Source organism: Microcebus murinus, chromosome 5, assembly GCF_040939455.1.
Source record: "Microcebus murinus isolate Inina chromosome 5, M.murinus_Inina_mat1.0, whole genome shotgun sequence".
NCBI classification, from domain to species: domain Eukaryota; kingdom Metazoa; phylum Chordata; class Mammalia; order Primates; family Cheirogaleidae; genus Microcebus; species Microcebus murinus.
In genome coordinates, this window is record NC_134108.1 from 81,843,890 (window position 1) to 81,860,221 (window position 16,332).

Consider the following 16,332-nt stretch of genomic DNA (forward strand, 5'->3'; position numbering starts at 1 on the left):
ATAAGAATTATTTTAAGCAAAGGGAACTTAAAACAGCAAGAAGGGCACTCTCTGACTTCCCCCTTTTCTTTCTAAAAGCAACAGATAAAACTCCTGCATGGAAGATGTCCTCCCTGTACCAGAAGGAAAGCAACATTCATATTACTAGGGCCAAAAAAACCCAAAAAACTGTACAAACAAACTTTGTTAAACCCTTATCTTCCTAGTTACTATTCCACCATTTAGCTGTCCTAGCCCAAGTCTCTTTGTCTTGTCACATTTTCATAATTTACTACTCTTTGTCCAATTCAGTGGATAAGCATTTAACTCTGCTTCTTTGAGTCTTTGCCTTTTTATGAGTGCTCCTGTGTCACAAAAAACTTACATTAAATACATTTGTATGCTTTTCTCCTGTTAATCTGTCTTTTGTTACAGACTCCCAGATAGAATCTTAAAATGGATAGAGAAAATACTTTTTTCCTCCTCATGGTTTATTAAAGTTACAGAGGTAATATAATCAACACAGCATTTAACATGATAATACAGGTAGAGTATCCCTTATCCAAAATGCACTTGAGACCAGAAGTGTTGTGGATTTTAGAATATTCTCAGAATACATACATACCGGTTGAGCATCCCTAATCCAAAAATGTGAAATCTGCAGTGTTCCAATGAGCATTTCCTGTGAGTGTCATGTTGATGCTAAAAAAGGTTCAGATTTTGAAGCATTTTAGAGAATTTCAGATTAGGAATGCTCAACCTGTATAACAATGTTAGGAGATTGGGGAAGTGAGGGAAACAAGGGGAAAGGGTTGCAAGTGAAATTCTTTTATGATAAGAAATCACGAGGTAATATTTAAAATGGATAAACTTAGAAAAAGCAATACATTAAAATCTATAACAAACATTAAAGATTTAAAAATCAAATATTTAAAAGATAAATTTTATCAGAAGATATATTCATCATGATTTTTATATAAATATATCTTTGAATTTCTTGACAGCATAAAAAGGAGATGATGATGGATGATAAAGTTTTACATTTGTTAAAAGGAAGCACTCAAGTGTCCTGTAGCTGATTTTTTTTTCTGGCACTAAGATTTAGAAGGATGTTACATTATGGATTTTTATGTAAAGAATGTTAACAATGAACTGATGTATTTGCTGAAGTTAAATAGGCATACGCAAAGGAGACAGAATTTGGGATGTGTAGGGGAAATCTGGTTGACTATCAAGAAGTCTCAACATGAATTAGCTTTGTTTGTACATAATTTATTTACTCAGCTAATATCTGAGCTTTTACATATTTCAGACACTGGATGGTGGCTACTGAGTTTCTAGAATTGAAGAAGATGGTCACCATCCTTTCTGAACTTGGCCGAGAAGTTTGTAGCCGAGTGGCCCTTGGCACTGGTATCTGATACCATTTTATCAAGTTACAGTTACAATAAAAATATTCTAGTAACTGGAACGCTCACATCTGCAAACCACAACACATCCTCTCCTGATATCATAAACAAGGTTACTTGACGAGTGGCGAACTGAAGTGATGTGAGATAGGTAATTATGAGGGTTATTTCAGGCATTTTGTGGTGATGCTTTATTTAAATACCTACCCTGCTTCAGCAGAGACCACGTCCAGGGTGACCAAATTGCCCAAGTTTCCCACATTGAGTTATGCTTCCCTGGACAGTCCTACAAATATACTGGCTGTGTTTAAATCCCAACTGGCACATTTTATTAGATTTGTAAATATAAATTAAACCACATCCTGGTTCTAGGAAAATCTCTCCCACGCTCTGTTCCTCCCCACACATTTTGATTTTATAAGTTTTATTGAAGGCTACCTTATTTCCTTCATTAGCAAGTTCTCAGGAAGCACTTCTACACCCATCCAAAATCTTCAACTGTGATTTCACAGGGGATGTGAAAACTTATTCTTAAAGCCAGTAAACAAATAATAAGTTACAACATATGGGGTAGCATTTCTCTCGAGAACTAGGCTTAGTAGTTTGTGTGGTTCCCCCATAGACTCATACACCTGCTTTAGCTCTACACTGAAGCTGCTGGATGCTACTCAAGTCGAGGTCCAGTTCTCTGAGAGGTATACATGTAAAGCAGTGTGTTCTGTTGTCCATAGGAGACATTTATTTTTTATAGCAGATGAGCAGGTAACAAAGTTAACACTTGGTGAAGTTTGAAGCTGCTCAGAGCTGCTTTATTTCCACATCAAGAACTAGAGTATCTGTAGTCTAAAACAAAATTTATATCTAAAAAATTGATTTTTCACTTCTGCAGTTCATTCAGTGACTATCCAACTAACATCTGTGATTTTCCAGACTCTGTTCTGGACCTTATTTTAATATTTAATGAAGAGCAGGACCAAATTTGATAATATTTAGTATCCTCATCAGTTCCAGTTCCACTTTCTACAATATCTAATTGAAGCTTTGTGAAAACCTCAAGAGAGTGTAATATACAGAATCTCAATTGAATCAAGGGAAAATGGGTCTCCCCAGTAAAAGAGTAATTTAAGAGAAATGTAAGTTTATTCTTGATGTATACAGTAACTCAAATGCTGACAAAACCGTAATCAAGTCTGAAAGCCTTCTTTAATGGATTTGGTGGTTCTTTTACTTGAACCAATATTTGAGTGCCTGATATGTGTCAAAAATTGCTATAAAATGATGACACATAAATGAAAAAACAAAATGGTGCCTATATTCAAAAAGTGTTTAGAAGCCACGGGGCAAATAAATTCAAAAGTGGAAAATTAAGATGTCATAAGCGCTATAAAAGAAGTATTACAAAATGTGCAGTGAGACTAAAAGTGATATCTTCTTGAGCTTAGGAAAGGCTCAAGACTCTTGAGATAAGCAAATGCTAACACAATTACAGGCGATAAATTGTCCAAGAAGAAAAAAACTGGCTTCTGTTTAGCGAATCTGTAATGGCCTTAGTGGCAGGGAGAGTCCCTCAGGGGCTGCGTGAATGGGCAGCAGAGCTGCTGCGTTAGAGGTGAGACGGATGTGAAACCCAGGAGCAGGAGTAGGGCCTGTTACAGAAGTACGGAATGCAGTGCTCAGGAACCAGATGTTCCTTCCAAATTAGACTCAACCCTGGGAAAAAGTGAAACCCCAAATTGACAGTAACTTTCAGCTCCCCAAGCAGAATAAGAAACAGAAATTAAGTCACTATAGAAGTTCTATTTCTTAAATACTCAAGTTTGCAAAATGGTATTTGTACATGCCAAAGCTAGGTATACTTAGCTACGATTCCAGTAAACATTTTGATTCAACTTGCCACTTAAATGTTTTGTAAATTAGTTACTCCACTAATGGAATGGAGAAGACAATTTCGTATATACATTGTGAAAGTAAAACCTCTTTAAATTGTACTCATTTCAGAATGATTATTCTAGTGGTTGGCAAACTTTTTCTATAAAAGGCCAGAGAGCAAGAATTTTAGGCTTTACACAGCCACACAAGGACTTCGTCACATTTTTTTTCCTATTTGCAACCCTTCAAAAATTAAAAAAGAAAAATTAGCTTTGATTTGGTCTGCTATGGTCTATACCAACCCGTGAATTATTCCATTAATCACTTAGCTTAAGGTACTTTGATGGAACTAAGAAAAGTTAGCTAAAGATATAAATATAAAATCAGAAGGGGGACTGTTAATGAAAAAGAACTTTTTCAAATGCTTTTATCATGTTGTTTTGTAGTTTTTTGAAGACTAACCTTTTTTTCTGAGTTTAAAGGTGTTATGGACTTGTAAAAGACTTTAAACAATTCAGAAATTTGACTAAGAGAGTGAACAGGATTTGCAGTGATCTTCAAATTTATTTGACCAGGGATCCATTTGTCCCACATCTTCTCATGTGGGACCAGGTTTGAGAAATGATGGCCAAGATCTCCAAGTTGCCTTCCACCTCTAATATTTGTGTCCTATTTCTTTCTTTTGGTTAGAATTATAAGTGAGACTCCAGGATTAAAAATGGTGAGTATTAGTGATTTTTCTTTCCATGCCATTCTTCTCATTTATAAAATTGGAATAATAATACTACCCCCTTCATGGGATTACTGGGGGCACTAAATCAGTATAAAGTGCTTTGTATAACACCTCTTAGGTGGCAAACTCTCAATATTTATTAGCTGTTATTGTTACCGTTTCTAAGATACTTTATTTCATAATGTTCTTTAATCATCAGGGCTCCAAGCACTTTATATTGAAGAAATATCCCTGTACTTTAACCTCTAGTTTAATTACCTAATGAGTCAAAAACAAGCATTTAATTGTATTATGAGAGCTCAGATCATAAGGAACCCTGGAGAGTAAATATTTTTGAGAATAAAAAAAAAAACTTCTTATAATGTAAATCATCACTATTAACATCTCCATTTTTTGTTTGTTTAGAGATTTTATTTCCTTCAAACAGTATTTGAAAACTCCAAATAATGAAATGCAAGAATAACACATCCCAATTATGTCAAGCATAGAAGCAGCAAGAGCACTTAATTATGAAGCACAGGCCGTTGTGTTCCACCTTCATATTGCTCTCTTGCTGGGTCAATTTGAAAAGACTACACCATAGCGTTTGTCTCTCAGGTGTTGTTTTTCTGTTTAATGTACAGAGTGAAGGATTTATCTTCAATTCTTCATGGGAACATAGTGAATTCAAAAATTAACATTTGTAAAAGTGTTTTTTTTAGGAATGAATAAAAAGCTCTACTTGTACTATCATTGCAGAGTACAAAAACAAAGTAAAAAATGTTTGGTGTCACTTTAGAGGCTAAAGTTTGCACTTTGTTACATAAGCTTTTGTTTCCTTTTACATCTCCAGTAAGCTTAGGGCCATGAACAGTGTGGTAAAAGGAGGAAGACGAGAGGAACCCTACATCAACATCTAAGCTGGGTTGCTTAGTGGTGACTGGGTGATTTTAGGCAAGTTATTTTACTTCTGTAAGCCTGTTCATCTATAAAATGGACTCACGTTGTTTACCCTGTTACATTGTCAAAAGGATTTACAGCACCTACAGCATAGTAAGCACTCAGCCACTATCACCAAGAACCACTCTACACACACAGCCTTAGAAAAGCACAGGGCTTTAAATGTAAAATGAATTTCAATGCTTTTGGGTGGGGAATATATACTCCAGTTGGCCACATGCCCCACCCAGTAGCATCACACAATGGCAAATACTTGCTCTGAAAAGGCTTTTGGGCCTCAGAATTTGAATGGAGAAGATCCCCAAAGGAGTCATTAAGCCAAAAATGCACTCTAAGATCTCATAATACAAACCAAAAACACACACACAAACTACTGATTTCCCCCCATTTATTTAATATTTCCTGTGGGTTGACTGGACAGGAGAGCTACAAAGGTGTATAAAGTGTGGCCCTTGCCCAGAAAAGAGCTTTTCCATTCAATGATTTTTCCTGAAACTTGAAATTAAAATTACACATTAGTATATATCTCACAGAAACAGAGAATAGAAGGGTGATTATCAGTAGTCAAGGGATGGGGAAAATACTGAGATGATGAAAATGTACAAACTTTTGGTTCTAAGACGAATAAGTTTTGGCCATGGTGAATAAGTGAACTAAAATTTAAAGGCATGTAAATACTGAAACATAATAAATTAATTTTTCATTTTACCTTTAACTCTTCTGAGTCTTAATCATTTCTCTAAACACTTTAAAAACTAAACCTCTACTTCTACCTCTGCTACTTCAGGTGTCAATTTTCTGTGTAAAAAATATGGTTTCACGCAAATCAAAGATGAACAACCCTTGTAGCCTTTCTTAACATAGTAGCTCTCTGTTTTCTCAACCTCTTCCTATTTCGTTGTTGAAGTAATTTCCTCGGGATTTTTTGCTTCTCTTTTTCAAAACTATCCTTCTCTGTTTGGTTTTACAGAAAAAGAAGGAATTTCAACTATGGAAGCCCCACATTTCCCAACATGACTCTGTTTTTCTACTCAGTAAAAGCAATTTCTCACCTTGTCTAAGCCACAGTCAACTTTCTCTCCCTACTGGATTTCTTTATGCCTGTTGCAAATTTTTGCCTTCATCAAGGCTTGTCACGTGTCAAAGGGCCACACTTTTCACCCATATATATAGCAAAGCAACATTAAAAAATGCATCTAACCATCTCAACATGTTAAAATATAGATATGAATTTGTCCTCTATTGTAAATTTTCTACGGAAATAATAAAAAAATAACTAAACAACAAAAACAGGGCTTGCTCTCACTACCTAGAAATCACAGCAACTTCAGACTTACACTTTGTGTTCTGTCCTTTTAAAATAGAGATACAAATATTATATTTTTATAAGATAAGCACTTTTTTTCAAAGAATTATCAAAAAAAGGAAAAATAATTAGGATCCGTAGAAATTTCCAGAGGGTCCCATAAAAGAAAACCAGGGGCAATGCCCTGGCTGTAGTTTCAGGGGCCCCATGAACAGGCTTTCGAGGTTTGCAGTGGTGATTTATAAAGCTTTCCCAGGAGCTTGACTGGTTTTTAACAAGTAGCAGGAGCAACCTTTCCTTTGCCATTGTCCTCAGACCTGGTTTTCGCTTAGCCTCCATCTCTGTCTTTCTCATTTTCCACCCATCTCGGTACCTTACCTCCATCCTCCTTTGGTTTACTGCTCCTCAGCAACTTTGCTTGCTTCCCTTCTCCACTTGGCTTCGTTGGAACAACCCCTGGAGAAGCCCACCAACCTGGAAGGCTGGGGTGCCTGGCAGACCCTGGGCCTGCACTCAGCTCAGTTGCTTATTAACTGCAATCTGGGGCAAATTGTTGTGGGAATTAGCAATAGTATATATAAAACACTTAGTATGATGCCTTGGCTTTTATTGGGTATTCCATAAAAGGTAGTTGCTATTATTACATTGGTGTTCATGCAAACAGAACTAATTCTACTAACCATCTCTGTCTTAATAGTTGGAATAATGGCTTGCTCATTGAATTTATCGACTCCACCCCCCCAACATTATTGCATGAAAATTATCTCTGTTGGAAATGTTTAGGCATTTAGCCACAGCAGATGTTTTCTGTGAAAAGAAAATTTTACATTTGTTTCAAGAGTCGCATATAATTTTTGAGAGAGTAGAGACCTTACATAGACAAGCCCCTTGTCCAATCTCCAATTAGCAGATACTGAGGAGGTAATCTAGATATAGCTCTATGAACCTTTCAGGATAAATCTTTCTTTATATTGATTTACAGCAGCATTCCTGTGATATTGTTTGCCTGAGAACAGCAATTATTATAAGGAGATGTAGTTACTTATCAAATACACAGTTCTCCTTCACTCAGAAACATGTGGTGAACTTTTACTGTGTGCCAGGTTCTGGGAGATGCTGGGATTACTAAGACAAATAAGAACTGCAAGACAGAATCCTGTCACACCTTCAAAAAGTCACATTTCGTAAGTGGGCTCACTCAGGAGGTCTGGAAAAAGCACAAATTTGATGAGTTTGAATGACAAAGTGCGAGGCCAAGACAATTCAACAGCCTTCATTGCCAAGCCTCCTGTCTGCCTTTTTTGGTGGTTGTAGACATTGTTTCCAGAATCTGTCATCATCTTCACTGCAAATAATTTATGACCTTTGCTCCAAAGAAGTTCTTTATCTGATTGTAAGTCGCTGAATCTGTGATGGTGTTTCCCAGCTATCAGCAGGCATCCTAGAACCCACCTTGTGAGGCAAATGTGTACTCCTTCATTTAAACTCAAGGCTGTACCCAACAAGCTAGTCATCAGTACTTGGAATTTTTTCTGACCAGAATGCCAACTAGGGCTGTTTATTCCACCTCACTGGTAATCAAGCATGAAAGAAGTCAGCATTTTTACAAATAAAAGCACGGATCCTTTTAAGTACAAAAAAACTTTAGGTAAATACTGTCAAAAGTAAAGGATTAGGAAATATTAACACCAGGCTTTGACTTATGAGGTTAGGATTTTAAAAATAAACATGTATCATACATGCTCTGCTCGCTTACTGGCAGAAATTATAAACGGTTCTTTGACCCTTGTACCTCTCTCTCTCATGTTCCTCAAGGCCAAAGGCTTTGCAATTTGGGTGCAGTGTAGTTTGTGTTTTATTACAAATAATGCTAAAGATATCAAATCTACTTTTCAAATGTTCAATCTTATACTTCCATTTTTGTTAAGACCTTGAATCAACAGTTTTAAAAAGAAAGCATCTCCAGTTAAAAGGGTCAGGGGAGAAAATATGTCTTAATTTTCAGAAATTCACTATGGAAACAATTCTTCGGAAGCTTATTTTAAGCTGTTCAGGGAGACACATCTAGGGTATATGTTAGCATCAAGCTTATGGTTTTGACTCACTTAAAAACAAACAGAATCTTGCCAACTTGGGTAATACTTTCATGTATTATCATGTATCATAGTACCAACTTCTTGTACTATGTCCTCACTTGGAAAAAAGGTAAAGGTTGGTTGAGATGGTGAAATTGATGTTTCTATGATATTTCTCACTTTAAATTTCTTCAAATTTTTACTTTTCATGCATGTATGGGTTTGTTTGTTTTTTTCCACAAAGTTTCTGTTATTAAAAATTAAGTTACATTTACAAGACAAAAAGGCAGCCTTTGTAGTACCTTTTTTGGTACCCTGACTTCTGCAGCCTTATAGTTCTCAAAGACTGGGCTCTAGATCAGCAAGCATAAGAAAAGTGATGAGAGGAGGACACTAATGGAGATGACTTATCCAGATGGCCCCCTTGAAAAGGCTCCACGTTCCCGGGTTTTCAGAACTGCCCTTCTTTTATCCTTTCCATCCTCTTCAGCTCTTTTTGATTTTGCTCTGTGTTTGGGACTAATTTATTTTCCAGACTAATAAAACTATCCTCTGCTGTGACCATCTTCTCTCAGTTTGTCTAGTGAAATTTTTAGTTATTTATTTTACAGGCATATAATTATATATTGAAATTTTAATGGTTTATATAAGAGTTTTACATGATTATGTGGTAAATATATTAAAATCACTTCAATTATATATACTTTTTTCAGAAAGTCTATTATGTGCTCTAATTTCATCTCTTTAAGAGTGATTTTTGATTTCTTTGTGTCTTCACTTCGTCCTCAAAGGGAACTCCTTTTCTATATAATCAATATGCTTTGCTTCTTTGAAATACATGGTCCAAGTGTATTCTGCTTCTGCATTGCTTACTCAAGGAGTTATGTTCCTTCAACATTCAGACTGTCTTGAACCCTCCATCACCATCAGCAGTGAGTCTGTTCTTGTGGACCAGTGGTGAATGAACTGGCCAATCACAATCATTGCCAAAAATTCTGAGAGAGGGGGAGCTTTTTGAATGACTAATGATGGTGAGAAACTTTTCATATGTTTTATTTCAGAATCCTTTATTCTGGATACAAGTTTTTCTTGTGATTAGCAAATATCTTGCCCCTATTTGTGTCGTGACTTTTCATTTTCTTATCTATCTTTTAAATAGCAACATGTCTTAATTTGTACAAAATCTCATTTATAAATCTGTTCTTTTATGCTTTAAGTGTCATATCTAAGAAATTTTTATCTAAATATTTTTACAAAGACTTCCTCTACCTTTTATTCTAAAACTTTTGTAAGTTTAGGTTTTATATCAAGTGTACAATCCATTTCCAAGTTATTGTTTTGTATATGGTAAAAGGCATGGATTGAGATTATGTTGCGTATGTATTCTCAATTGTTCCAGCAACATTTGTTGGAAAGACTATCCTTTAGCCAATGAATTGCCTTTGCACCCTTGCAGAAAATGAGTTGTCCGTCTATGCTTGGATACATTTCTGTGCTCTCTATTCTTTTCTATTGAACTATGTTTCTGTCTTTATGCCAATACCTGTTTTTGTTAGGTAGACAACTAGGGGCCTCTGGGTCCTCTTGGGGACAAGGTGGGCGATTGCCACACCTCATCAGGAGGGAATGCCTTATGAATCTGCCAATCAGAATTTAATGTGACAACTGCAAAAGAATGCAGAGGACGCTAGCCCATGGGCCAAGCAGCATAGGTACAATAGAGTCTGGAAAGTGACCTAGAACAACAGGCTTTCAGAGAGGCTCATGGGAAATCCACAAGCTTATCGTAGGTTGTAACTCCTAACTGTCCATCAAAATGGTTCCACCGTGAAGTCTGAACCATAAGGAGGGCCCAATCCAGATGCTATAAAATCAGACCCAGACCATAACCAAGGCGTTTTTGTCACGACAAGGGATGTATTCATCGTCTGTGGTGAATGGATCTTGCTCTTGCTCTGTAATCCTGTCTTTCTCTCCTCACTAAACCTTATTTCATGCTTACCTTGCTTTCGATGTTTCTAATCATTCTTCAGCCAAGACCACACCAAGAATGGAGAACAAACAAGATTATTATTTTTTTTTTTTAGGGGAGTTAATACAGTTGTACAAACAAGATTATTGACCCCGATCCCTGACATTTTGATTACTTTATATCTCAGCAAGTCTTATACATCCTTGTCACACTTATCCCTAAATATTTCATATTTTAATGGTATTGTAAATGGTATTCTTTGTTTAATTTAAACTTATTATATGGTTTGTTGCTAGTATATAGAAATACAACTGATGTTTTATGTTGGCTTTGAATTGATCAACCTTATTTAACCCACTTAATTGCTCCCAGACCTTTTTTATAGATTCTATCTGCAAAGACTTTTTCACTTTTTCTCTTCCAATCTGGATGCCTTAATTTCTTTTTATTGCCTTTGGAATTTCCCCTTTGAAGTGCAATTTAGAGGTCAGCCAATTATTTGAAAGAACTTTTTTCACAAATTTTCACCAATTTTTCACAATTCCTCCAATGAATGACTCCCTTATTTCAGAATTTTCCCTCCCAATTTTTAGCCATTCTGGCAGTGCCAAATTCTGTCCTTTGACACCTCAGGGCAAGATGCTTTCTGCTTGCGTTCTGGTAGTTCTGCTTCTTGTGGGTTGAAGGCAATCCTCAGGGAAAAATCTATCTAAAAGCAGGTCTTAGTACATGTCCTTTCTTTCAAAGCTTGAATTCATTCCAGTTTTTGCCTGCTTTTGGTTTCTCTCCAGTGTCTTAAAATATTTCGTTTAATTTTTACATTTTGTTTAGAATTTATAATTGTTATATGCAGAAGGATATTGGAGAACAGTTTTCCATGATGTTCCTATATATCTCATAACAGCTTTTGTCCCAGAAAATCTTTATAAGGATATGAGAGTAGAAAACAGCCTTGGAAAATAAAGAAAGATGCTCTATTGTGCCGTGAATAATAAAGTTCTTTGTTTTTTTTTACCTCAGAGTCTTGTTCATTCTGCTAGCATCTATGAGACTGTGGCAGGCTGATTACCTTGCAAGTCGAGTAAAGCTCAGACCCTCCTCAGCCCTTGATAGAGCCCCTGTATCTGTTACTCCACTATTACCAGAACCTAAACCAGTTTCATTCTTTTACACTGCAAATGATATTCCATGATGTGATAATGTGTAAATATATTTTATTCAATCATTCCCATATTGATGAGCATTCTATTTGTTTTTATCTCTCCCTCTGGCACAACAAATAGTGTAGCAATAAATATACCCTTGTGGGAAAAAAAAACAACATTCTGTTGTGGTATTTATATTTTCACTTGTATAGATTGCCAGGAATATAATGACTTTCTCCTTATTCCAATTCTGTTGTTTGTCTATTGACTATGTTTATGATCTCTTTTGCCATACAAAGCATTTTAATGAATGTTTATGTGGTCAATTAAATCTATCTGTGCTGGTTATTAAATGATTTGTTTCAGCTCCAAACCCACTCTAAATGCTAGAGAGACTCTATAAACTACTTTTCTTCTTTGCAGCTAATCATGTTGGATCTGAGGCCCAGGCTTGCAGGACCCCTCAGCTCCTAGATTTTGATTATTCCCAGCCTCTTTTCTCTTTTCTCCCAGCCCTGATGATGGGTGTAGTAGTAGATGGTGGTAGTGGTGGTAGAACACTGCTTTCTGCACTCACATCTCTGAGTTGCCTCCTTCCCTCCCTTCGTTTACTCTTTTATTTCCTTTTTTAAATTAATCAGGTTATCTATTGCATTGGGAGCTATACTCTGTGTTCTTATTATTAATAGTTTACTTCATATTCTGGGAATTTAGAGTCTAGAGGTAGTCAATATATTTAATCAGGGATTGGTAAATTGGTAAATCCTTAAATCAGGGATTGGTAAAGTTGTTCTGTAAAGACCCAGATAGTAAATATTTTTGGCTTTTTAGGCCATAGGATCTTTGTGCAACTACAGAACAAATAGACATGGTGATGTTCCAATAAAACTTTATATGTAAAAATAGATGACAAGCTGCCACAGAGGGCCCAAATGGTGGGTCCTCTACCACTGCTGAGTTCCCAGAGGGTACAGCATGGAATCATGGACTGCTGTGAAAAGAACTAGGTCCCACAAAAAAAATATGTTAAAATCCTACTTAAGTTTCTGTGAACACAGTCTTATGTGGAAATAGGTTCTTTGCAGATGTAATCAACTTAGATTTAGACCCTAAATTTGAGGTGGGCCCTAAATCTTAGCGACTACTGTCTTCATAAGAAGTCCATATAGAGACACAGACAGACACACAGAGAGAAGACGGCCATGTGAAGATGGAGGTAGAAGTTGGAGTGATGCAACTACAAGCCAAGTAACACCAAGAATTGTTGGCAACCACTAGAGCAGTGGTCCCCAACCCTTTCGGCACCAGGGACCAGGGGTTGGGGAGAGTTTTAGGTTGATTCAAGTGCACTACATTTATCGTGCAGGCAAACCTCTCTGCTAATGATAATCTGTATTTGCAGCCACTCCCCAGTGCTAGCATCACTGCCTCAGCTCCACCTCGCATCAGGCATTAGATTCTCATAAGGAGTGCACAACCCAGATCCCTCTCATGTGCAGTTTACAGTAGGGTTCACGCTGTTATAAGAACCTAATGTGCCTCTGATCTGACAGGAGGCAGAACTTATGTGGTTATGCCAGCGATGAAGAGTTGCTATAAATACAGATGAAGCTTCACTCACCCACCTGCTGTGCAGCCTGGTGCCTAACAGTATCGGTCTGCGGCCCCAGGGGTCGGAGACGGCAGCATTAAAAGATAAGAAGAGGCAAGGAGAGATTCCTAGCTAGAAACTTCAGAGATACTATGGCCCTGCCAACACCTTAATGTTGGATTTATAACCTCTAGAACTATGAGAGAATAAATTTCTGTTGTCTCAAAATGAAATAGGTGATGAGTAAGGAGTTTGGCAACCCTTCTCTTAAACATCAAGGATCTTAGAATGACTTAGTTGTAGTCATCCCACCTGTTTCCAGTTTAACATTCAAATGTTGCTAGGCAATCTGGCTGTATCTTTTAAAAATTCTATGAATTGGACAATTTTATTATTTTATTACTTATTTTTATTATTGTTTTAAATTAATATTTAGATTTTTCCATGTTTACCATTTTCTTTACTCACTATTCTCTCTTCCTTCCCAGACCTTACTTGTGAATTGTTTTCTTTATCTTGAATTATATGCTTCAGATTTTCTTTTACTGAATATCTTTCGATGAAAACTCATATTATCTGAAAATGTTTTTATTTCACTCTCATTTTTGGAAAGTAGTTTCACTGAGTATAAATTTCTAGGTTAAAAGTTAAAAATTACTCCACTGCCTTCTGGTTTCTGTTGCTGCTATTGAGAACCCAGCTGGCTACTGTGCCCTTCCTCTCTAGCTACTTACAGTGTGCTTTGGCAGTTTCACCATGACCTGTCTTGATGTGGTTTCATTCACTTATTTAACAAATATGTACTGAGTTCCTACTCTGTGTTGCACACGATTTTTGAAATTTGGGATAAATTAGGGGAGAATAAAGACAAAGACTTTCAAGGAGGTTACATTCTGTGGGAGTAGAAGGAGGCATAACATTTTTAAATATAAACATTATAAATAGTATGTTAGGTAAGAACTATGGGGGGAAAAAGGAAATGAAGGCATGCTCGGAGGAAGGGTCAAATACAGAGGAAAATAAGGTAGTCAGGGTATCCTTTATTGAGAAGGTATTAGTTCATGAGGGAATGTAGTGGCAGCTTTTTGCTGTGGTGCTCGATAGCGAAAGAGTAATTACTTGAAACATATAGTGTTTAGAGACGGGGGAGAGACCAAGAAGAAAATGGCCTCCTCAGCTAAGGTCTTTCTTGTATTTATTACCAAGGATACATGTAAGAAGTCAGGGAGTGAACAAGAATGCGGAAACTTAAGCAAGCATAGCTCTTTGCAGATAAAGAACAAGATGTGTAGATATCGGCTAATAATTCTTAGAACAATGAATTTACCTGGAGGACAAAGGTCTGGGCCGTTGGATAATGTCTTTTTTTTTTTTTTTAAGTTTTTTTTTTTCTATTTCGGCATATTATGGGGGTACAGATTTTAAGGTTTCAGAAAATGCCCATTTCCCCCCTCCCCCCAAAAGTCTGAGTCTCCATCATGACCATCCCCCAGATGGTGCACATCTCACTCATTATGTATGTATATACCCGTCCCCCTCACCCCTCCCACCTGCCCAATACCCTATTACTGTAGTACCTATCTGCCCACTTAGGTGCTACTCAGTTAATACCAGTTTGCTGGAGAATATATCTGGTGCTTGATTTCCATTCTTGGGATACTTCACTTAGTAGTATGGATTCCAGCTCTAACCAGGAAAATATAAGATGTGCTATATCACCATTGTTTCTTAGAGCTGAATAGTACTCCATGGTATACATATACCACATTTTATTAATCCATTCTTGGATTGATGGGCACTTGGGCTGTTTCCACAGCCTTGCAATTATGAATTGTGCTGCTATAAACATTCGAGTGCAGGTGTCTTTTTTGTAGAGTGTCACTGGATCATTTGGGTAGATGCCCAGCAATGGGATTGCTGGATCAAATGGTAGATTCACTTGTATCGCTTTAAGGTATCTCCATATTGCTTTCCACAGAGGTTGAACTAGTTTGCAGTCCCACCAGCAGTGTAGGAGTGTTCCTCTCTCTCCGCAACCACGCCAGCATTTATTGTTTGGAGATTTTTTGATAAAGGCCATTCTCACTGGGGTTAAGTGATATCTCATTGTGGTTTTGATTTGCATTTCCCTGATGATTAGGGATGTTGAGCATTTTTTCATATGTTTGTTGGCCATTCTTCTGTCTTCTTTAGAAAAGTTTCTGTTCAAGTCCTTTGCCCACTTTTTAATGGAGTTATTTGATTTTTTCCTCCTGATTTTTGTGAGTTCTAAGTATATTCTAGTTATCAGTCCCTTATCGGATGAATAGGATGCAAAAATTTTCTCCCATTCTGTAGGTTGTCTGTTTATTTTCATGACTATTTCGTTGGCTGTGCAGAAGCTTTGTAGTTTGATCATGTCCCATTTATTTATTTTTGTTGCTGCTGTGATTGCCTTTGGGGACTTCTTCATAAACTCTTTGCCCAGGCAGATGTCTAGGAGAGTGTTTCCAACTCTTTCCTCTAGAGTTCTAATAGTTTCATACCTAAGGTTTAAGTCTGTTATCCAGCGTGAGTTGGTTTTTGTGAGAGGTGAAAGGTGTGGGTCCTGTTTTAGCCTTCTGCAGGTGGCTATCCAGTTTTCCCAGCACCATTTAATGAAAAGGGATTCTTTTCCCCAGTGTATGTTTTTGTCTGCTTTGTCAAAGATTAGATGGCTATATGAGGATGGTTTTATATCAGGATTCTCACATCTGTTCCACTGGTCAATATTCCTATTTTTGTGCCAATACCATATTGTTTTAATTACTACAGCTTTGTAGTATAGTTTGATATCTGGCATATTAATGCCTCCCATTTTGTTTTTGTTGCCTAGAATTGCTCTTGATATTCGGGGTCTTCTTTGATTCCATACGAAGCGTAAAATTATTTTTTCTATATCTGTGAAGTATGCTGATGGGATTTTAATAGGTATTGCATTGAATCTGTAGATCAGTTTGGGTAGTATAGACATTTTGATGATATTGAGTCTACCAATCCACGAGCATGGTATGGATTTCCATCTGTTTACATCCTCTGCTATTTCCTTCCTCAGTGTTTCATAGTTCTCCCTGTAGAGGTCTTTTACATCCTTGGTTAAGTGTATTCCTAGGTACTTTAATTTCTTTGTTGCTATTGTGAAGGGAATTGAGTCTTTGATTTGGTTCTCAATTAGATTGTTGTTGGCGTATATGAATGCCTCTGATTTCTGTGTATTGATTTTGTATCCTGAGACTTTACTAAATTCATTGATCAGTTCCAGGAGTTTCTTGGTTGAATCTTTGGGGTTTTCTAGA